The sequence below is a fragment of the Cricetulus griseus genome, chromosome 3 (genome assembly GCF_003668045.3).
Source record: "Cricetulus griseus strain 17A/GY chromosome 3, alternate assembly CriGri-PICRH-1.0, whole genome shotgun sequence".
NCBI classification, from domain to species: Eukaryota; Metazoa; Chordata; class Mammalia; order Rodentia; family Cricetidae; genus Cricetulus; species Cricetulus griseus.
The window spans coordinates 212,982,370-212,999,482 of record NC_048596.1 but is presented as its reverse complement, the minus strand read 5'-3'; positions in this window follow the sequence as shown (position 1 = coordinate 212,999,482).

Sequence of the window (17,113 nt, the reverse complement as noted above, 5' to 3'; positions counted from 1 at the left end):
CTTGTTGCAGAGAGCAACCAGGGAAACTGGAACCCGATGGAATTCTAGCCTTTCAAGCTAACCCCAGGCAAAACAAAACAATGCTAGTGTCACTTGTGTGGCTTCAGGTCTTACTCTAGCTACCTTAAAAGACACGTTAGTGCTTATATTATCAATATTATTAATACTCTTTTACTTTCATCCAGTAATTTTTACTGTTATTTGTTATTGTTGTTTATGTATTATGTGTGTGTAGGATGTATGTGTGCGCATTGGTGCCCACATGCCATCTCATGGCATGCATGAGGAGATCAGAAGGTGACTTTCCTGAATCCATTCTGTTCTCCTACCTTGATTTAGAGACAGAGTCTCTCTTATTGTTTCTGCTGAACTGAGTGCTCCCGGCTAGCGGGCCCATGAGCCTCTGGGCAACTCTCATCGCTCTGTAGTAGGGTAGTGGGATTACAGTAGGGCATGTAAAACCTAGGGCATGCGGGTTTTAAGTGGGTTCTGAGAAGTACACTCTGGCCATCAGGCTTGCCTGGCAAATACTTTTCTCTACCCACTGAACCATCTCTCTAGCCCTTCATCATTTATTTTAATTGTACACATATATAAAGTATAGTATGGAGTGGGCTAATACACATAAATAGTGCATTATGATCAAATAAGGAACCTACCATTTTATCATTTCATCTCTCATTAAATCTTAAATTAGGATAATTCTGTGTACTTTGGGGGTGCATTGTGATGCTTTGTCACAAGTATACAATGGATCCTGATTGCATCAGGGTAATTAATATTTCTATTGTCTCCTTGTCGCCATTTTGAGTTTGTTGCTTTTGAGTCCTTTCCTTCCTATTATTCATAAAACACAATTGTTACTGTGAGATACGGACTGTGGAGTGTTTGCAGCTTTGCACTCCGCGCTGGTGAGAGGCCTTGCTGCTCTCTACACTGGTCCAGTCTTAAGTGTGTGTGCCGCTGCAGCAAGCACTCAGTATCATGTTTTACTTTCCATTTCAAGCTAGGTGTCATCATGCACACGAGAAATCCCAGGACTTGGGAGGCTAAGGCAGTCGGATCTTGAGTTTGAGGCCAATGTGGGTTACATAGTGAAAATATTTGAGGCCAGCTTGAACAGTACACCAAGACCTTGCCTCAGAAACCAAACAAAAAACTTTCTGTTTTTATATTTATATATTTGATCTTAGTGTGATAATTCAGGACCCATGTTTCGCAGATAAGACAAGAAGGCCACACGGTGTGTGTGTGTGTGTGTGTGTGTGTGTGTGTGTGTGTGTGTGTGTGTGTGTGTGTGTGTTTCTATGGCCTGGTAGCTAAGTCACAGAGTCAGGAAGTTCAAGCCCTACATCCCATTAGCTCCATCTTACAATGATGTTTCTAGCACTCCCAGGGCCTTGCATGCAACTTGAGAGCACACTGCCCAGGCCAGTGTGAAGATGACAGAACCTTCCTATTGCCACCAGGCTGCAGCTTCCACCTGGATCAAAGAGCCTTTTGCCTTCTTAGCCACAGTTACCCTTGAGGCAGAAGCCAGGCTGGGAGTGGAATTTCTCCTTTGTGCTTTGCAGGAAATGGGGTGTATGTGTGTGGTGTGTGTTGTGGGGGTCAGGTCTCTGTGAAGATTGCCCCTGCTTTGCCAAGTAAAGTAAAGATAAGAAGCTCCTGAGTGCCTTCCCCCATCCCTGGGAACCTGAGCCTGCTGGATAATGGACTCTTTGTCTTCAAGGGAGGAATTTCCTCAGGCAGCCACAGCAGCTGGCCTTGCAGGTAGATACCTGCCCAGCACAGGAACACAGCCTCCTGTAGAGAGAGAAGAGCTACGAAGCAGTGACAGCCTTGCCCAAGAAATTACTGAGGGGACATGTCTGGTTGGCTGTGCCTCTGCAAAATGCTCAGCCTGAACTTAAAGCCAGTCTTGCTGTAAAGTGCCTGTGAACACACAGTCACAGCAAATTAAGGATATTCAATATGCAAGAGGTTCACTTCAGTTACCTCAGTAAGGGGCATTTAACTTGAGAAAATTTCAACTTCCCTAGAGAAACAAAGGGACACAGGGGCAAGAGAGGAAAGGACAGGAGATGAGAGGCATAAAAAGTTTGCCAAAAGGGAAGCTACCTGTGGCTTCAGAAAATGAGGAAGGCACTGGGCCAACAACGTCACTGCTGCCCTTGAATGCCTCCTTGCGGCCAACTTGGGAATTTCTCTGGGATGCACCTGGTGTCTGGGAAGCAATTGGCTGGGGTTGATGAGGCCATGGCATGAAGGGGAAAATGTGAGTCACCAGGAGTCTGCAAATACAATCTCCTTTTCAAGGCCCTTACTTGGTCTTGCCTTTAAGGAAATCCCCTTGCGCCTGGTCTTATTTAACTCAGAGTCCCAGTAAGCAGCACCCTCACTCCCCATCCCCTGCCCCCACCCCCGCCACCACAAACATCTAGATGTGCAGCTATGACCCCACCAAGCCTCAGAGGCATGACTTTGTGAAGCCACTATTGGTACCTTTTGGAAGTCCCATGTCTTTGGGTATTTTTGTGTTGTATTTTGTTCTGAGTTGAGAATATTAATATACCATCATCTAGATCAGCAGTTCTCCACCATTGGGTCACAGCCATCAGAAAACATCCTAGGGTCTTAGGAACGGAGGCATCGATGAGTAGCAAACTTGCAGTGAGGAAATAGCAGTGAAAATAATTTCATGGTTGGGGTCACCACAACACGAGGAACTGTATTAAAGGGTCACAGCATTAGGAAGGATGAGAACCATTGCTCTAGATATGTATCCATTTCACATTGTTCTTTATTTATAATTATGATCATTTTTTTTTCATCAAAAACTTTAGGCCAGGAATGGTGACATAACAGACAGGCTGTGTCATTATCACCTACAGCCCCTAGCAGGTGCCAGAGCTCACTCTTGCTACGGGGTTAGGCATGCAATGATGAGGAATCACAATGTATAATATAAAGTATTTTCTCGGCCCCAAAGGTCTTATGCACTCTGTCCATTTTTCCTTTTCCTTCACCACTAACTTCTGACTATAAGTGAGCTTTTCTTTTGTTTGTTTGTTTGTTTGTTTTGGTTTGGTTTTTGGTTTTTTGAGACAGAGTTTCTCTGTGTAGCTTTGGAGTCTATCCTGGCACTCTCTCTGGAGACCAGGCTGGCCTCCAACTCACAAAGATCCGCCTGCCTCTGCCTCCCGAGTGCTGGGATTAAAGGTGTGCACCACCAATGCCCCGCGTGAGCTTTTCTATTGTTCGAGTAGTTGTATCTTTTCTAGAATGTCCTGCCTTTAGAGTGAGACTGTTTGGCCCTTTCAGATTGACAGCTTAGTAGTACTCATTGAAGTACCTCCATGTCTTTTTGTGGCCTATAGTTCCTTTCTTTTTAGCATTGAATACTTCCATCATTTAGATTTGTCAGTTTATCCTTTCACCCTCTTAAATGCAACTTGGTTGTTTTCAAGTGTGGGGGTTATGAATAAAGCTGCTGAGAAAAATCTGTGTCTAGGTTTCTTTGAGCAAATTCCAGATAGCAGGACTATGGATTATATGGGAAAGTTTGTTTGTCTGTTTGTTTGTTTTTCAATTCAACTTCTTTGTGGATCCCTTTAAGGGGCTGGGTTAACTCTTACGAGATTTGTTTCTATGTCTGTGTGTACAAGTGTATGCTCATGAATGCGGTTGCCTGCAGAAGCCAGAAAAAGATGTCAGACACCTGGGGCTGAAACTACACTTTTGTGAGTCACTCAGTGTGGTTACAGGGAACCAAATTCAGGTCCTCTGCAAGAGCAGAAAACTCTCTCAACTGCTGAAACACCTCTCCTGCTCTCACTATGGGTTTTTAAATTAACTCTGAGTTTCACAAACATTAGCTCCAGGTATCACTTGTAGTGATTGCTGAGGTATTTGCAGAGACCTTGACCTGTGCCCTAGAGGCTGTACTTTAGTGATTTTATACCATTGCCTTCCCAGATGTCACCCAGGAATGTGAGATACCATTGCTGCCTGCCCCTGGCCACAGAGTCTGAAGAGGGACCATGTCCTGGTTACTTTTCTGCTGTTGCAACAAAATACCATGACCAAAAGCAACTTACACAAGGAAGAGTTTATTTTGGCTTGTGGTTCCAGAGGTAGAGTCCATAATGGCTGAGGGGCACGGCCACAGGGAGCCAGAGAAGAAAACTAAGAGATCATATCTCAACTGCACACAGGAAGCAGAGAGTAACCTGGAAGTGGGCAAGATTATGAATTTTCAGAGCCTACCCTCAGCCACACACTTCCTTCAGCAAAGCTCAACATACTAATTCTAAAAGTTCCATAGCCTCCCCTTATAGCTGGAGACCACAAACTGGGGACCAAGTATTCAAATATAGGAGCCTTTGAGGGGTGGGAATAGCCAAGGCTTTTCATTCAAACTTCAACAGGCTGAGTGGGGAAACCTGTTCTGGCTTACACTTCCATGTGTAGCACAATTTGTCATTCTAGTCCTCAGGCTGTGCTATAAGGAGGCTTGGCACCCCGATGGTGGAGTCTGAACTGGACAGACCTCAAACTCCATGCCTCTCTGGATAAGGGGAAGCCTTCACACATTTGCTTGGAGATGAAACTGCCAAGTTTATAATTATTCAGTGCGAATAAACTTTTGTTTCTATTGCTTCTGTGTATTTCTAGAGTGGGATGAATTTTGAGAGGCTAAGTACAGTCCATTCTGCAAAGGGCTCCTAGCACATGTATTTGGGGAGGAATTGAAAGCAGTAGGACATGCATAAATGCATGTATGTGTATTAACTATATATGCTCATATAGCCATAAATGTAAGCTGTTCTCTGTATTTGCTAGTTCTGAATCCTCTGAGGTAACCATCTACAAACCAGAATTCTTACAGGACTGTTGGTGTAGCTCAGTGGTATAGTAGTTGTCTAGCATGTCCAAGATTGAATCCCAGCCCTAAAATAAAAGCCTTTGAAAAAATAAATTGTATCTCTGCTAACTGTGAACAGGCTTTCTTTTCCTTGTCACCATTGTCTAAATCCTACAATAATTATTTAGATAGATTTTAGGTTCTATTAGTTATTCAGACCAATTTAGAGATGTTTGGAAGTCAGCAGATGTGTGCACATTATGTGCAGATACTATCAGATTATATATAAGGGACTTGAGCATCTCCCGACTGTTGTGTCTCATGAGATCTGGGCTGTTGTCCCCTGTGGATGCAGAGGAACAACTACTGGGATGAAAGATGGGAAATTCTCATTTGAGAGAGCCAGGCACAGCCAGATGATGGCTAAGCCAGGCCCTTCCTAATGCTGAGGATTGGCAAAGCTACAGTTACAAGGAAGAAATATACTCAGTAGCTCTGATTCATTGCACAGCCAGGCTCCAATGTGAAGCCAGGCTTCACTTCCATCAGGTGATGTGTTCCCAACATGCTTCTGCCACTAAGCAAACACTGGCTGAAGGTCCAAACACAACCAAAGCCATTTCTCCTTCACCCTCTTTTTGGTGGAAACAGGATTAAGAGAAAGCCAGTCTCCCCAAATGTGAAAACTGCTTTCCAATAGTTTGGTTTTTGAAATAATTTCCATGAAAAATCACCCCACTGATATTAGGTCTGCAGTCTTAATGATGGAGTAGTGTCCTTATAATCATGGTGCCTGTCTGGAATGCAGCAGTATAAGTAGGGCTGGTGTCTGGCTGCTCCTTAGTTGGCCTTCAGGGAAAGGCTAGCCACAAGATGTCCCTACCCCTCTGTGTGCCCTCAGGAATTTGCAAATGAGACTGTCAAAACAAGAGCAGCAATAGCAACTTCATTCTGAGGCAGCCAGGCTTTGGAAGGTTGACCATACTCCTTAGAGAACAGCCCTGGCTAAGCAGCCCAGCAGAGGTCCTGCCACATCTGTAAACATAGACTGAAAGGGCAAAACAATCTTAAATGGTATAGAAGGTTTTAGGCTGGATGAAGGACCAAGTCCTCCTCTAGGGGATGCATTGTGGAGTTTGTGGCTGTTCTTATACTCCAAAGCATTGACTTTGATGATGATAGCTCCCATGGGGATTTACAGAAAAGTGACCCCTGGCTGTCAGAGCAGGGCATCTGCAAGGCTGGGTGAGAGCGGAGGGTTGAGAATCACCCATCTCCTTTGGTACCATCTTTCGCTTTGTTGCTCACTGTGGCACATACCACACCAGCCTTCAAGCTTCAGGGGACTCTCCTCTGCTTCCTTTCTCCCCAAGAGAGCACTGGAATTATAGATGCATACTATTTACTGCCTGAAGCCTTTACCTGAGTCCTGGGGATTTGAGTTCAGATCTCCGCACTTGTATGGCAAGTGATCACCCCACTGAGCCATCATCTTGGAGCCTAATATATAAAGCATTTTTGACATTTGTTTTCCCAAGTGCTGTTGGTGATTGTCATACAGTGTCTTACTGGGCTGGAGGGATGATGGCTCAGCAGTTAAGAGCACAGACTTCTCTCTTCAGAAGACTAGATTCAGTTCCCAGCATGGAAGGGCACCTGTGTTCTTGTTTGCATACCCTCACACAGAAACATGATTACACTTAATTAATTCTCTTCTTTTTGAATTTTTTATTTGAATTAGAAACAAGATTGTTTTACTTGTCAATTCCAATTCCCCCCCCCCCCGCCCCCCCTTAACTAATACCCTACCTATCCCATACCCTTTCTGCTCCCCAGGGAGGGTGAGGCCTTCCATATGGGATCTTCCAAGTCATATCCTTTGGGATAGGGCCTAGGCCCATCCCATGTGTCTAAGCTTAGGGAGTATACCTCTATGTGGGATGGGCTCCCAAAGTCCATTACTATGCTAGGGATAAGTACTGATCTACTACAAGGGGCCCCATAGATTTCCGAGGTCTCCTCACAGACACCCATATTTGTGGGGTCTGGATCAGTCCCATGCTGGTTTCCCAGCTATCAGTCTGGGGACCAAGAGCTCTCCCTTGTTCAGGTCAGCTGTTTCTGGATTATACTTAATTAAAAATAAAAAAATTTTAAAGAAATGCAATGTTACAAAAAAACAGAAATCTTAAAAAGAGGGTTGTGTGGAGATTGACGGGTTTGATCATTTTAGGGTACTGTTAAAGCAAGTATCAGGGTGTTTCCTACAGCGTCAGGTTCAATGTCCTGGCATGGAGTGAACTTAGTCGGTGGCTATGGTGAAGGTATGAGCCACACACTCCCACCTTCCTAGTGTGTGATTGCTCTGTTACTGCAGCTGGAAAATGGGCCATCGAAGCACCCCAAGCATGCCTGGATCTGAGTGGGAGATAGCTCTAGAAGAGCATACTTTCGTGTTTCATTAGCAGCCCCTGCCAGAGTCCCCATACATGAAGCTGGCATGGTTGGGTCCACGTACAAGGTTGCCATTTTTGTAGCACTGAGGATCTCTTGTGGCCAGGTACTGTGACACTACTGGCAGTTCCTGATAGAATGGCTTTAGAGTAGCACCTGCCTGGGGTGACAGGTTGTTTTGGCAGATTCTGTCGTAGCCTGGTTCTACAGTGAAAAATCCAATTCATTGTTTCTGTAAGCCATTAATACGGCTGTACTGGCCTTAACTAGCGACAGATTCAGTTGTTTGCACTTGAATGCTGACTGATTTTTCTCTATTTACATATTGTGTTGTCATAGCAACGTTGTTGAAGGAAATGTGAAAGTACTGTGAGGTGCAGACTGGTGCCATCTAAAGGCTGGTCTGTGAACTGCAAGTGGACTCTAACAATCTCAGGGACTTGCAGATACTAGTTTCATGAAATGAGCCCATGCTAATTAAAATATAAAGTAAAACAAAAATCATTAAAATAAAGTACAACTCTACACACATCAAGGACACATTAAATAAACTGAGCTATCCACCAAGAAGAAAGGAAAGAGAAGTAAGTTATAGATATGAACAAATTTCCCCTGTAAAACAGCTGTTTTAAATGAACAAAAGCAATAGCAGTGGCTCTTTCACGGCCCTAAATGGGATATCTTTGTCAATCAAAACTTTCCCTTTATGACTCAGGGATCTATGCAGATGAGGAGGCAGCAAGACTGAAAACCAGGCGTGGAGAACAATTCCAAGGAAATAGCATCTTCCAGACACCGTAGAGCTGATGCCCATTTGAACTCAGAGACTGTAGCATTATACACAAGACCTGTATGAGTGCAACCTAGACATAATCCCAGCACAGAGAAAGAGTGGTAGACATAAAGCCCTGCCCTTAACCAAGAATCTATTTGTAATCTGTACCTGCTGGGAAAGGGAAAATTGGTTTTCTCCAAGTGTCACTGGGTATACAAACCACACTCCAGGGCAGGCCCCATGCCCAGGAGAGGTTGGCCAACATAAAATGGACTCTGATTGTGTGTGTGTGTGTGTGTGTGTGTGTGTGTGTGTGTGTGTGTGCTCTTTTTGTTTTGGCTTATTATTATTTTTTTGTTTGTTTCATGTTTTTTTTTGAGAGAGAGAGAGAGAGAGAGAGAGAGAGAGAGAGCATGAAGTTGGGTGACTCTCTAAGCAGGGAGAACCCGGGAGGAGTGCAGTGAGGGGAAAGATTATGATCAAAGATACATCGTATGAAAGAATTTTAAAGAAAACATGTTATGCTGGCTCTTGGTTTCTTTTTTTAATTTGTTTTTATTTTATATGCATAAAATAAGTTCCAGGTCCCCTGGAATTGGAATTACAGACAGTTGTAAGCTGCCATGTGGGTGCTGGGAATTGAACCCAGGTCCTCTGAAAGAGCAGTCAGTACTCTTAACCACTGAGCCATCTCTCCAGCCTGGCTCTTGGTTTCTTGCACTTGATAAAAGGAATACCCTGAGAGGTTTTTATAAACTGAGTCAATCTTTAATAAAGTGTGGATTTGAGGCTGAGACTTCTGACAGGTCTGTTTCAGAATTGCCATGCATAATAATGCAATAGGTTCACCCTGTTTGTGCTTCGTGACTTAGTATTTGTACATATGAGATAACCGAACCACAGAAAAGTTTCTGCAAATTGACCCACTCCCACCCAGTTCAGCTCTAGGCATGTGCAGCCACATGGCATATTTGTTCTTAAACAGTTAGCCTAAACATGGTGACACACACCTTTAACCTAAGTACTTGGAGGGCAGTGGCAGGAGCATCTCTTTTGTGAGTTCCAGACCAGCCATGACCACAGAGTGAGGCTTTGTCTCAAAGAAAATACGGTTAGTTGTCATTAGAAATCTCGTGCTGTTAAAATTCTTAGGTTGACACTCTAGAATCATTTTTTTAGATTTGAAAGCAACTATTCAGTCAACATAGAGCTGATTTGATTCTATGCCTTCTGTAGTTTGAGTGTGCAATATCTCTGCATAAGCTCCTGTGTTTGGCCATGTGATCCTCTGCTGTTAGTGCTAATTGGAAAGTTTACGAAAACTTTGGGTCATGGAGACTGATGGAAAAAGTGGGTCCCTGGGGACATGGCTGAGGCTTCATAGCCCTGCCTCCCCACCACACACACATACACACACACTGCCTCCTGTGTGTGATCCGGTGTGACTAACCAGCTTTCTGCCTCTGCTGCCATGCTTTTTCTGCCATGATGGACTATATCCTCCAGGAACTGTAAACCATGATAAATCCTTTGACCTTAAGTTGTCTTTGTCAGGGTGTGTTATCTCACCCACAGTAAAGAAACCAAGACCATGTCTTTTACCAAGGTCTTCCATGATAGCTTTGTAGGCAGGACATGGTGGGGAGTGCAGTGACAAAGGTAAACAGTTTTGGTTGATGCCAGGGGTGTGAGCCCTCCTTTGGAATGTTGGTGGGCCACAAATGAGGGACATGTTGGTCATGAGTATTGAAAAGGCTCCTGGTGAAGCCTCACGCCATCTGTGTTATTTTTGCCTTTGCAGAAGTGTGTTGGTAAGCCTTGATTGTAGGTCACCATTTTAAAAAGTTTACAGAAAACTTTTCAGTGCTGAAGATGGAGGCATGGGATTGATATAAATGAAAGGTGGCAGATATCCAAAGCTTTTTTTTTGGGGGGGGGGAATCAGTCTTCAGGATGTCAGTGTGAAATAGTCCTTTCTCTGTGTCACAGCCAGGAAGCCCCAATGCCAATCCAGATCCATGCCCATTTTTTTTTTCTAATGTGAAAACAATTCACTTAAAATATAATTCTCAAGTTTCAAAGACAACATGGAAGCTAGCAAGGCAAATTTTTTGTTATTTATGCTTCTATATCCAAAATAGATTTGGCTTGACTTAATCAAAAACAATAAAATTATAAGAACCATTTAAACAAAGCATCTTCTACAAGTAGCAGTTGAACGTAATGTGTGTGCCAGAAAATTAAGATAAGGATAATTGCTGTAACTTTAACTAAGATGAAAAAGCAGACAAAAGGAGAAATGTGGTGAGCTAAATGGATTTCATTATTTCAGAGAAGTTTTAAACCAGTTCATTAGGATAAAAAAATGTTTTAAAGCATTGTGATAAAAGCCATATCTTAATGTTCTTGATATCCCTTTATTTGGTAGTTGTATTTCAATGATTTCTTTGAAAGGTTATTTTTTTAATGAAAGGGCTTTATGCTCAAAACTGAAAATCCAATGATATAATATATCACACTGTCCAAAGGATGTCAGGTGGGAGCTGTAGGTTTCTGGGGATCTTATTTGATTACAGAATAGTCATGCCTCAAATGATTGGTGCTGGGCTATCAGTATGAATTCCTGTATCAGGGAAAGGCTTCAGTTAGAGAATGTCTGGCAGACATGTTCCTGTTGAATTCCTGGGTGTCAAAATGAAGTAGAAAACAGAATACCACCTGTGGTGACAAAATCCCAATGCTTTGTTTTGTTGTGACAGGCTCTCATGTATACGAGGCTGGACCTGAACTCACTAGGTAATCAAGGATAACCTTGAACTCCATATCCTGAGATCACAGGTGTATGCTACCATACATTTTGACTATGTTTTGGGGTCTTTTTTGTTTTTGTTTTTTGTTTTTGGTTTTGGTTTTTAAATGTGTATGCAGGGTGTTTTGCCTGCATGTATATCTGTACCCCACATATGCAAAGTGCCCTAGGAGGTCAGAAGAGAGTGTTGGGTTTAATGGGACAGGAGTTACAGAGGGTTATGAGCCACTGTGTGAGGACTGGGAATTGAAACCCAGTCCTCTGGAAAACCAACCAGTGCTCTTAACTAGTGAGCTATCTCCCCAGCCCCGTTAATGTGTTCTAAGAAACCAACACAAGCCTCAGTTCTCTTCACTGGTGGCATTGGAATTATCTAGATTAAGATGTTATATGAAAGTATGGTGGCACACACCTTTAATCACAGATGGAGTTTATGTTCCGCCTGGTCCCACAGCCGTTTAGTCCCAAATAAACACACAGAGGCTTCTTTTAATTATAAACTGAATTTTCCTCATCTGGTCACCCTGCCTATAGTTCCTGCCTGGCTACAGGCCCATCAGTGTTTTATTCATCAGCCAATAAGAAACATACATCCCCCATCATTACAGCACTCAGGAGGCAGAGGCAGGTGGATCTCTCTGTGAGTTCAAGGCCAGCCTGGTATACAGAACAAGTTCCAGGACAGGCAGCATTATGCAAAGAAACCCTGTCTTGAACCCCCAATCCCCACCCCACCCCCACAAAAAAGATGTACTTTCAGCTATTCTGCAATGGCCTTGTTAGAATAAAAGATGTGAGCAAATGTTCTTGGACTCCCCACAGAGGAAGAATCCCGTTTAGTTCCCTTTGCTTTCTTTCACTGGGGCAGCTCTATTCGAAATCCACTCACCATTTGTAATCTTCGTGAATGCAAGATTAATTATACCTACATTTTTCCATTAAAAAATTAATTTGGTTTGTCTTTGCCAATTTCACACATGTATAGAATGCAATCTGGTAACTCTATCCTCCTACCTCTTTCAGATTCATGACTTTTGATTTGGTTTTGTGAGCCATTTAATTTAAACAGAACCAGGCTGGGTGTACGTACGTATGACTGTCAGATTGAAACTATACATTGGGCCCTGGTGACATCAATAGTGCACATATTTTTTTTCTTTAATGAAAAGTTCCTTTTTAAGCTAATTTGTTTTCTAAATCCAGCTTTCAAATGGGACCTTTTATGTTCTTCTAACTCCATAAGAGTTTCCACATGTATTTTCACACTCGCTTAAAGACCATTTGTTCCATGCAATACTAGAAACAAGGTTGCAGCGCAAACCTGCCTTATGTCACACACCCAAGCATATCCTCCTTGATGCTGTCATCCTGGCAGTGGCATCCAGCAGACTGCCAGGTGACATCAGGAAACAGCTTTTTGGCAGGTTCTCAGATTTCAGGTGGTATGCTAAGAACACAGGAAGACACACGTTCTGCACGGCTGCAGGGTACATGTGTGAGTCTCCATAAGCAAAGGGGCTGCTGATGGCCTCTGGTCTACTTTCCATTCAGATTTCTCCATTGAGCATCTTGATGTGGAATTGAGATGAACCAGGCCTTGGGTCTGGAGCCAAGGTCCTGTCTGGAGATTTTAGAGGGTGAGATTTCCATCTAGCATGCTTTTGAACACAGCAGCAGGTGGGCCTCCAGGCATCACGTGACCCTTTTACTTTCTTGAGACCCTTAGGTGTAATTAATTTCCCACCCACCCCCCTTCCAATTTTGCTTACTTAAGTCCTGTCCCCCAGAACTTCAGAATGTGACTATGTTTAGAGTCAAGATCTATGAAGAGGTGGATAAGTAAGAATGAGGCTATAAAGTTGGATCCTGTTCCAGTGTGACTGGTATCTTCCTAAGAAGAGTGAAATGGGATGCAGATAACTTCAGAGGCAAAATTATATGAAGACAAAGGTAGAAGGCAGCCATCTCTGATCCAAGGAAAAAGGGAGCCAGGGCTATGTTGAGATATGGGAAGATATATTCCTGCAGTTCAAGCCCCACAGTTTGCTGTTCTGAGCAAAAGATAACAGGGGCTCAGGCCAGCCTCTCCTGCCACCCTTCTCTCCTCGACAGCACAGAGTTGACATAAGCAAAGTGTGTATTTCTTCTGGACAGTAAGATGATGTTTGTCCAGCATTCCCTTTGTTTCCAGCCTAGCTTCTATGCTTGCACAGTGCCTCAGGCTGGTGTTTTAATACAGCCCAGAGAAAACTATAAACCGTAGTTAGGCACTCTCTTCCATTGCCACTTTTCTTTGTCAGTTCCCAGGCTCCATTCTCCAGCTCAGACAACAAACACTGGCGTCCACATGATTCAACTGTCTCCCATCAGGGTGAGCCCCTGTTTTCATCCTGTCGGGTTTCGAGTTCTCAATAGTTTGAAAATGTCATTAAAAATTATATTCCCTCCAACTTTTCCATTTTCAGACTTTCCTAAGGTGTTAATTGGCTTTAAGACATCTCTGGCTAAATGTCTTCCAGTAATATAAAGTAATAGTAAAAATACATTTTTTTTTTCTCTCCATGTCCCTCCCAAGTTTTGCCCACTCTGAATTTCCCTCTCAATTCCTGTCTTTTAGATTAAGAGTCTGCTTGCTTTCTGGCTCCATGAAAGGTGCCATGGTGAGTTATTTAAAAATATATATATGAAATCTGGTTCTTGTATTTAAAGAATTTTTGGCATAACTGAAGACACATGTAAGAACTGCCTTTAAAATATACACAGAGCAAAAACTTCACAGATGAAGTTCTGCATAGACTCAGCCATACGTGCCTCCCTGCTGCTCCAGGCATCAGCCCCACTGCAACCTGTCCCTGATACACTCTGCCTGAGGTCTCCCCAACCCCCATTAACAGTGAACCCTTAACTCCCTCAGACCTCCTCCCTCCCTGCTTTAATAATCTCACTCCAGGTAGCTCTCCTGGGAATGTGCTTACAGCACTCATGCCCAAACCTCAGCAGGCCAATTGTGAAAGAGATTTCTGATGGTCTCCTGAATTTCTTTCCATTCTTCCTTTCCTTTCTTTCTTCCTCTTTTCCCCTTCCTTCCTTTTTAAAAATAGTCTTATTGTCCACCTCGGGTGCCTTTAAATTCACAGTCCTCCTGCTTCAGCGTCTCCCCCCCACCCCCCAAGTCATAGTGTGACAAGGGTGTGCCACTGTGATTGGTTCTCCTTAGTTTCCTAGTCAGAGATCTGGTTGGATTTGAGTATTTGTTCCTTGTTTGGTCTAGGGTCCAAGAATGGCTCTAAGGCACTAGCATGCCCTTGTGAAAACTGTTCTTGCTGTTGGTCAGCCCCTATAGAGGGTGAGAAACTGTTATTCTACTTGGGTGAGACAATAATAGCAAGGGCCCCTGTGGAGTCCAGCACATATGGCTAGTGCAGCCCTTGTGAGGCCAAACACTCTGTATTGTGTTAAGAGTTTGGAAGACCTTCTACTTGACTGTCTCTCTGTCTCTCTTTGCTGTGCCTATTTTTGATCCCTGCCTGACCTCTGAACCATCTTTTCTCTGCCACTTTCAGCCTCCTGATCGATGAGACTTAGAAGTGTTCTTAACTCGGCACTACAAGTTCTTTGCACCCTAGGTGGCTGACTTTCTCATAAGACTTCAATACTTTGCATATACCTAATTTACTTAATTTAAGGATTTCCCATGTCAGTATATCTTTGCTCGGCCCCGGAGGGACATTGGCCCAGTTCTGATTGCTTTGCTCTTAGACTGTGATACTATTCCTGGTGTAGGTGAGGCAGAGGACAAGCAGATGAAGTGAGACATCTCTGTAGGTCCCATGCTTTGTCTGGACAACCAATCTCTTACACGATTTCAGTGTTTAATACTTCCTCCTTTCCTGTGCCTCATTAGAGTCACTGAGTGCAGGAGCCACGCCCCCTCCCAAAGGTGGACAGAATCAGAGGAATGAGACAGTCACATTTGATCTCCGGCTTCCACACACATCACAAAATCACACATCCATTACACACGTAAACCCACCCCCACAGACACACACCTGGTCCCTGTGGTATGTACAGTGTTCTGGAGAGGGAGGTAGAGAGGAAATCATATTAAGTTCATACTAATTCTGTAAGGGCTAGGTACCTTTGGCAACACTCAACAAAAGAGCCCAAAACATCTGATTTTCTGAAACTTCTGTTGGATTAAGCAGAGGATTTATAAGTAAATAATAGGTGTGTGGTTCTGTGAAAGACATGTAAGGTGAAGGTTACAGATACTGCTAGAGAGATGGACAGGGAGACATAGTGGAAAGTGATATTTGAACCATAACCTGGACCACATGAAGATACAAGCCACACAGAGATCTGGAGAGGAAATTCCAAGCAGAGGGAAGACGGTGTAGAGTTCCTAAGCAGAAGCATGCTTGGAGCACTCAGTAGGAGGACCATTGTCTGGAGTCTTGCAGTAAAGAGTAGAGAGGTGGGAGTGCAGTAGGAGAAGTAATAGAATGGCCAGCAGCAAAGATGACTATGCTGGCCACACTGGGAGGAGAATGACTGCATCACAGGCTGTGAACACTGGCTTCCCTTTAAGTTTCAAGGTTGTTTTGACCACCAGGATTATAATAGACTAAAGAAGCATGGACACAAGTACTGAGGAGAATAACTGATACAAAATCCGTAAAGTTAGGATAACTTTTAATAGATAAATGACAGCCAACAGCAAGCCAGAGCGTGCCAAAAGCAGCAAGGCAAGAGAGCGCCCATGTGCCTTGTCTGTCCCTTTAAAACCTCTCCAGCATCACCCTGACATCACCTTGACCACACCCTGGTTGGTGTGGTCGGGCACACTTGTAGCTTGTGGTTATAGTGTCTCCCTACACACAAGTTGGGGGAGCAAGGAGTCTTGGAATCCTCTAGAGAGATGAGGGTGTTAGCTGTGGAAATGGAAAGAATGGTTTGAATTATGCATACATTTTGAAGTTTATTCCTGCTATGTAGGACTTCGTGCTGGGACAGAGCATATATGTAAAACACTCTCTAACCCAGGACACGCATGCAGATGGCACCCTCATGGTTGACATATACTTGCCACTAGCTCTGCAGGCAATGTCTAATATGTTCAACAGGAAAGCTAGGATTGCAAGCCAGGTGTCCTGTCTCCATTGTCCATCTCTTGTTTTATTATTGCTTTTACTGTTATCATTACGTTGTTTCTCTATGTGTGTAGCAAGGCATGCACATACCATGGCGCACATGTGGCATTTAGAGAACAGCTGTGAAGTTGATTTCTCCTTCCACCTTCGTGTGGGTTCCAGGGATTGAACCCCGGTTGTCAGGCTTACAGGGCAAGCTTTACATGCTGAGCCATCGGGCCAGCACAAGCCTCACTCATAGAGACTGTCTGAAAAGCACAAAAAGAGAAAGAGGTAAATTCTAGTTTGGACGACTTAGAGAGTTTTAATGAAAAGTAACATGATGTCTGGGTCTTTTAGGTATCTACAGAACCTGACAGTTTGAAAGGGGGTGGAGTGTCTCTTTAGAACAGTAGCTGCACTGAAAAGCTGCCTTAAATAATACATGAATAGCCACCTGCTGATCTGTTGAATGTTCCAAAGCTGAGCTGGACATATACCAGGATATATCTGTCTACAGTAGTTATTCAACCCCATTCTCTGCCATTCTCCCTCGAGGCTATAGCTTGCCTCTCTACCACCCCAACAGAGACTATACAGTGTAAGGCAAACAGACCATGTAATGAATGTCGAAGGCAGCTGATCCAGGTTCCAGCATTTACCTGGTGTGTGACTTTGGGCACTGTGTCCTATCTCTGAGCTTCTCCTATAAAGACTTCGTGAAATAGTTGTAAAGACCAACTGAGCCCCTATTTGTAATAGTCTTAATCTGGGGTAGGTGAGCAGTTTATCTATTAGTAGATGGTTGCTTGATCCTCCAAGTCATTCAAAAGCATACAGCGTCTGTTATGGTAAAGCATGAGGGTGACCGAGATGGGAGACAAACAACGCCAGGCAGACAGAAATTAAGTGAGAAATTTTGTTAGAAAGGGGAGGGAAGGGGGAAGGAAAGAGAAAAAAGGTGAAAAGACAGAGACAGAGAGAGGACAGAAGAAAAGAGAGAGAGAGGAAAAGTCCTGCCCGCCCCAGGGAAACAGTGGGAAGGAGAGTAGGAAAGAAAATGTAAGTGGGCTGTGTCT